Source organism: Melanaphis sacchari, unplaced genomic scaffold (assembly GCF_002803265.2).
Source record: "Melanaphis sacchari strain LSU unplaced genomic scaffold, SCAv2.0 Contig379_pilon_pilon, whole genome shotgun sequence".
Taxonomy (NCBI): domain Eukaryota; kingdom Metazoa; phylum Arthropoda; class Insecta; order Hemiptera; family Aphididae; genus Melanaphis; species Melanaphis sacchari.
Window position 1 is genome coordinate 17,982 of NW_020271238.1, and position 8,084 is coordinate 26,065.

At 29.8% G+C, this 8,084-nt stretch overlaps 1 pseudogene; it reads left to right on the forward strand.

The window, feature by feature from the left end:
- The first annotated feature begins 429 nt into the window (after positions 1 to 429).
- On the forward strand, positions 430 to 2,195 carry LOC112597106 (annotated as a pseudogene).
- Positions 2,196 to 8,084: the final 5,889 nt, after the last annotated feature.

Genomic DNA, 8,084 nt, shown 5'->3' on the forward strand with positions numbered 1-8,084 from the left:
ACTAATAAGCCAGACAAAATTACAAGACTTGTGATTGATACATTTTATTTTTGAAAACCAATTTGAATTTGTCATCTAATCTTTAAGGTTTTGATCGAAGCAATTTTAGATATTCAAATTAGTTATTAAAATATTAATAATTTAAAGAACTATACATTTCTTTTATTTTGAGACTTAATTACGTGCTCAATTTTTCAAATATTAAAAATCGCTTCGATCGAAACCTAGAAAAATAGAATACAAATTCATATCTGTTTTTAAAATTAAAATCCATCAAACACAAGCTTCAAACTTTTGTCTGGCTTTTTGGTTGTTTTACATGTTTTTTTCGACCTGCTGCAGCCTCCTTAATTTAGTCATTGTAGACACTTGTGACCTATGTTTAAAAACTAAAAGTTTTTTGGTGATGTGCAGGAATTAAATGGATATATGAAAGCTCGCAAAATAACGGCTAAATTTGTAGTACTACAACACAAAAACTATCTAAATAAACCTATACGGCGTCTTAAAAATTTTTTGACTACTAGATGGACGTCTCATGATAGAGCATTAACTGTAATATTTGAAAAATATAAAGCATTAGTACAAACATTACAGTTTTTACGAAATTCTAATGATTCTGACCGTGACTCATTATCAAAATCAAAAGGTTTAGAAACAGCTATAAATTCTTACATGTTTGTTATTACAATGATTTTTATACAAAATATATTTTCAATTACTTCTCCACTGTCTAAATATCTTCAGTCCAAGACCTCGGATTTTATGCAAGCATTAGCACTAGTCGACGATGCCAGAAAAAGGTTGCAGTCTTAGAACAGATGAAGAATATTTGAAACTAGTTGACGAAACCAAATTGTTTGTGAATAAAAATAACGTAAAGGAAACAGAGTTTAAAGTTCTCAGACCAAGACGGCGGAAAGTTATGTCAGTTGAAGTTGCTGTGGATGATGTATGTGTATCACCTATTGACCGTTATAAATGTGAAGTATACTTAATTGTCCTTGATGCTATTATAATATCCATTTCTACGAGATTCGACCAGTCAAGAGAAATATTAAAAGATTTATATCTATTATCTCCTCAAAGAATATTTAAGTATAGTAATGGAATAAACAAGACATTACCATAGGATGCATTTAATGCATTTAATGAAATTTAGGATTGGTTACCTGGAATTAATATAAATGATTTAAAAAATGAATATTTAACTTTAAGTTCATCATTGAAGGATTTACTTGATAGGTGTCCAACACTGCCTAAGCAATTACACAAGAACATTTCCAAGGAACAAAATGAATGCTCTGAAAGTTCAACGATAGTGATGGTGAAGAATATACATCAATTACATCACAATAAATTTTTAAAGTTGTATCTAACTACAATTTGAGTTAAACTTTCCCCAATTTATACTTTGCTTACAAAGGTTTATTAACAATTCCTTCCTCATCTGCATCGGAAACAAGAGTATTTTCAAAGGTAATCTTACCTTATTAACATAATTATTAATTTTATTTTATTGAAATATCTACTTTTCTTAATTAAAAATAGCTCGAACTTTGAAGTAAAGTATTTCGTATGCATTTAATTCTACAGGTTAAATTAATCAAGACCAGACTACGTTCAACCATTGGACAAGACCGATTAGAAAGTCTAATGATTCTTAACTGTGAAAGATATAAGTATCAATTATGAAGAAGCAATTAATGTGTATGCTATATCATCAGATTTCTTTTTTTTTTTTTTTTTTTTATTGATCTAAAACACATCGACAGCTAGGCCATTAGTACAAGAATTTTTTTGATTACATTGTTGGTATTTTAAGTATTTACATTTTTACATTAAATTAAATTATACAATTCAGTTTTTTTTTAAAATAAAATTAAGTTTTTAATGTCCTGTGGGTTTGGTCCAAGTGCTTGACAGATTTGTTCGGAGATGTGGAATTGGTTTCGATATTGGTTGTATTTGTGACATTCGGTGATGATGTGGTTGACGGTTAAAGGAACGCTGCATGAGTCGCATAGTGGAGGATCATCTTTACTCATCAAGTAGCTGTGTGTTAAGTGTGTGTGTCCAATTCGGAGGCGGTTTATTATGGTTTCTTCTTTTCTATTGAGGTCGGGATTTTTCCATAGGTTTATATTATTTTTTATTTTATATATAAATTAAATGATAAGCTGATATTTAAATAAATGTGATTATGCCACTACTTTATATTTATCTATAAAATTAACGTTTACTTACTTTAATATGTACAGTGTACACAAAAGAAACATGTACTTAAATAATTATAATATAAGTGAGAATGATAATGTGTGAAATTATTGAGATTTTATAGTTACCTATGTCATATTCAGAAATCTGTAATCATGGGGGGGGGGGATGAAGGCCCTTTACCCTATAATTGTTCAATGAAGAGGTGGTGGTCAAATTATTAAAAAAATAGAATATGCTTCAAAGATTAAAAAGTTTGCGCTGCCACTGCAGGTCGTAACACCACTCACACCATCTTGTGCTTATAAAATTGTATTCTTGTACGAGTTAATTGTATTAAATAAAGACTTAATCTTTTAACTTGCAAACATTAGTATTTCTATTTCTACGTTGATATATGAATCGACGTTGACATAAGGGACGCAACATAATATACAGTCCATAATTTTATTGTTTTGCATTTATTTATGTTGTATTTTTTTTACTCCCGTTGCGATACAACCATTGTAAAAGGAACTTGGCTATCGCAACAACCAGGTATAATATCAACCAGTTTTCGTTAATTTTTTTTAAATCGTAATATATGTATTCATCGTTAACTTTAATCAGTATTTTTATTTGTCTTAGGTTTATTTCAAAAATTTTGTTTGTAACATTATGTATTTTGATAAAAGTTTTTAAATAGGTATCAAATTAAATTTGTTTTTTCGTTGTGTTCAAAATCATAATATGATTAAAATATATATTAAGTCTTATCAAATATATATATATATATATTATTTTTAATATAATAAGAATAAAAAAACTTTATAATATGTAGAAAAATCAGATAATGTAATAAGATATATTTACTATAATAATTATGAATATTATGTTAAATTTAAAATTATATTTTTTTTAAAGAATATATTTTGGTATATCAGTTGATTACATTTTCTCAAAATATAATTAGAGTAAATGTAGTTATCTAAACATTTTTTTTTCTCAACTTAAAATTTTTCTATTTCTATTAAACTAGAATACTTTTTTCTAAATATATTTAATTCTTTCAGCCGCGTCTTCTGACACCTTGTTTTTTTCTAATTGAAAATAAAGTTTTTTTAATTCACTTTTATTGATATATTCTTGTGTCATTTTATTCTGAAATTAGAGAATTTTTTATTGTTATTAAAATACAAGAATAAAAAAATCGGGTACAAATCAAATATTAAATACATTATAAATATGTGTGAATACTAGCATAATATATAAATATATATTAAAAAAATATATTATTTTGATATATATATTTTAAAAAACCTCCTATAGTCTGTTTAAATATATTTTTTATTTTTTTTTAAAACTCGGTTTAGTATTATGTAATAAAATAATCGACTGTAACTATTAAAAAAATTAAAAGTAACACTTCAATTTTTAAAAACATGAGACACTAATCACACTTTATATTAGATATATACCATTAAATTAAATATTAAAAACTTAAAAGCCATAATGTTTAAAAAAAAAAAAAAATGAATTATATTTAACCGTATGAGTTATCATATTTTTAAATATATTTATACATAATATATATATATATATATATATTAATAAAAATAAATAAATAGTAACAATAAGTACTTACAGATTTGTTTGCGAAAAATGTATCAAATAAATCTGATGTCTTCTATTGCAGTCCGCTGCATTCATTTGTGTTCACCTGAGTTCACAATGAAAACTGGTGATTTTTCAAAAAATATTTTCTAGTTATATAGCCCCAAATTTCCATCTCTATGATCATCAACGTCATTCGTTTTAAGATAATCTTTATTATATATTTTGGGGGACATGTTTTAAAAAAATAATTGGCAATAAAAACTATCTAATATTCGCAAGTATGTGGAACGTGTATGTGAAATCATGAATTTTGATTTACTGGTTTGACCTATCCGATGTCTTTCAACTTATAGTTTATTACATTATAAAACGTATTTAAAACGCTTCTAGGAACTATATTATTCAGGTACATGTTTTAAAAAAATAATTGGCAATAAAAACTATCTAATATTTGCATGCATGTGGAATGTGTATGAGAAATCATAGAAATCATAAATTTTGATTTTACTGGTTTGACCTATCCGAGGTCTTTCAATTTATAGTTTATTACATTATAAAAAATTCGTAGAAGACCTCGTACACGTACATGAGGGCTTTCTTAAATTATATCCGTGAGAATAACAACTTAGCCAAAAAAGTGGTTATAACAAATCATGAAATTTAGGCTTATGGGGGTGAGGAGTGTAAGAGGAAACATAGCATATAAGGAGACTAGCTAACACAGTGTACTCAGTATACCTCATTGAGTCTACACCGTCCTTACGTCTCTTATACTCGAAATTATTCTATTTTTACTAATTTTTTTTTTAAATAAAAAAAAAAATTTGTGTTATTCAGTTAAAAGTGATGATGAAGAATGTTTTTCTACAAGTGATGTAAGTAGAAAATAAATCTATATTATATATACAGGGTGTTTCACGATGAACTTACAATTGCAATTACAGTGAAAACTCTTTACAACGAAAAACATAATAATGGTTGGTTTGCTATATAATCCATTTGTCAATTCATTCTCTATAACAGCGGTCGCCAACCGGTGGTCCGTGGACCACTGATGGTCCGCATGTAAATTTAGGTGGTCCGCGGAAAAATTTGAACTTGCAATATTATTTTATTAATCTTCCAGCTAGCGCGTGTCGTAGTTTAATCACTATATGAAAAAGTATAATTGTATCATGTTGCTGTGTAGGGACTAAATTGTAAACGGCAAATAATAATACAATCATCATTATCGTGTGTTATAAAACTATAAAATGTTACAAAACCTTATACTTAGCGACTAATGACGTAATTCATATACATACATATATATATATATATTAATGCCAAATCGCAGAACAGATAAGATTATCTATACATGCGTCGTTATACATGCGGGCTTGGTAAAATGAGTATTCCTCGAGAATATTATTAATATCAAATCTTTATTTTATCTTATATTTTCATTGAAATATTTAGTCGTCATTTGATCGCATTGTCGTAATATTGTATTGTTAACGTGCGCGTGGTTTTTCTTTAAAATTATAATTTGTTTTATTATTTACATACATTGCACAATGAGTGAAAAAAAAAAGTAATATTTATAATTTCTTTACAAATAAAAAAGATAATTACAACAATAGTAATAACTATGAAGAAACTTTAGAGCCCCCACAATCTTCGTCAGGTGTCATTAGAAAAAACATTCAGACTGATGGAGGAGAGAAAAAAAAATTAAAATATTAAGAAAATATAATTCAAACTACTTGAAATTTGGATTTATTCAAGAACCTGATAGTGATCTGCATCCACTGCCACATTGTGTTGTGTGTTCTGACATACTATCCAATGATGCTATGAAATCTTCAAAACTTGAAATACACTTCCAATCAAAACACAAGAATTTAGCAAATAAACCAATTGAATATTTGAAAGAATGAATGATGACATGCGAAAGTAAGTAATTACTATGAAAAAAATGACAATCGAAGATAAATCTTTGTTAAAGGCTTCTTATTTGGTAGCACTTCAGATCGCAAAAAATAAAAAACCGTATACGATTGGAGAAGACTTAATTAAGCCGTGCATGTTACAAGCCGGTGAAGTAGTTTTGGAAAAGCAGGCTGTCAAAAAACTAAAAGAGATTCCTATGTCTGCTAACACTATTAAACGCAGAATTGAAGAAATGGCTGATGATATTGAAAATCAAGTTATAATAATGGTGAAAAATTCACCATTTTACTCAATTCAACTTGACAAATCGACGGACGTAAGTAATAAAGCGCTTCTCCTTTGTTTTGTGAGGGTTGAGTATGGAGGAGGACTACAGGAAGAACTTCTTTGATCGCTCAATTTTCCGGGTAGAATAACTAGCTCTGAGATTTTCGAAGCACTTAATAGTTATTTTCAAAAACACGGAATTGAGTGGAAAAGGTGTATTGGGATATGTACAGATGGTGCTGCAAACATGGTTGGACATCTTTCAGGCATTGTCGCAAAAGTGAAAAATGTCGGTCACCCAGATATTTTATCTACCCACTGCATTTTGCATCGTGAGCAACTTGTGTCAAAAAAAATGTCCCCAGAACTACACGAAGTATTATCCGATGTTATTAAAATTGTAAATAATATTCGACACAAAGCACTTAATTCAAGGTTATTTGAGTCACTTTGTGAAGAAATGGGTTCCCAATATACACACCTTCTTCTAGATGCAGAGGTAAGATGGCTGTCAAGAGGGAAGATTTTAACTCGACTTTTTACTCTACGTGAAGAAGTGAAATTATTTTTCCAACAACAAAATAATCTGAAATTTCAAGAACTTTTATTCGATGATGAGTGGATAGCCAAGCTTGCATATCTGGCAAATATTTTTTCGCTGTTAAATGAATTGAACATATCCATGCAAGGACAACTTAAGGATGTGTTCACAGTACGAGATAAAATGGACGCCTTTCAAAAAAAAATATTACTTTGGCAAACGCAGTTGGCTGAAGAGAATCTACAAATGTTTTAAAATTTTGATGAGTATATGAAAGAGAAGAACGTTAACCAGCGAGTGGTAGCTATTGTTCAACAGCATTTAGAATCACTTATAGAATCTTTTTTTCGTTATTTCCCAAAAATAGAAGACCCTAGACATGGTAATATGTGGATAATAGATCCATTTGCAGCAAACAATGAAAATAACAAGTTAAATATGAGCGAAAAAGAAAGCCTCATCGATTCCGATCATCCGACTTTTCACTCAAAACCAAATTCCTGGAATTATCAAAATGCCATTTTTGGTTGTACGTTAAAAATGAATACCCATTGTTGAGTGAAAAAGCAATGAAAATTTTAATTCAATTTTCTACAACGTATTTATGTGAAAAAACATTTTCATCTGTCACAGCTATAAAGATACGGTACCGGTCACAGCTAGAAATAAGTAAAGTTCTACGACTTGCAGTGACTACATTGGAACCCAAATTGCAAGAAATTCTTCAAAATAAACAGGAACAAATATCACATTAAAATTTATTAAAACTTACTTTCATCATAAATAAAAATAAAACCTTTTTTTATTATTTTACTTATGTATATTTTTTTTTATTAATTTGGTGTAAAATTTATCAGTAGTGGTACGGTATTTATGTAATAAAACTATTTTAAGCTATAGGTGGTCCTTAGAATTTAGAATATGGTTTCAGTGGTCCGTAAGGTCCAAAAGGTTGGCGACCGCTGCTCTATAACGTATTAGTCACTCCCAATAACGAAACAATATTTTATGTTTCATAATACAATTTACGTATTATCATATCTATTACATATACATATAAACTATAAAAATAATCGGTGTTCAAACGCGGCTAACTTCCCGCCGAATTGTCTACCTGACGTCATCGCCAAAGGCTTTACAAGTCTCAGGCGATCGGTGCGGAATGTCCGCGACAGTCATCCCCCCTCTACGTAATCTTCGGCCGCCGTCCGATGTCCACCGCAACTTTTGCACGGTCATCGCGTTCTGGTGCTTGCCAACGGCTGAATCCAGCGTATTCTGGCAGTGCCTCGCCCTTTCACCCGATTTTGTTCGTGGACCCTGTGGCTGTCGACCTGATTTGGGTCATCATTGGATAGTGTGCTTTGCCTGGTGCGCAGTGTAAGCGTCGTAGCTGCGAGATAGTCGAGGCCTGACGCAGTGGCGTGTAACCTAGTCCGTCGTTGCTCAAGCAAATTCTTAAATATTGTGGGTGGGTACTGCGGTATTCTTAAGAAGGACAGCAATACGTAACTGAACGAAGCATACCGGC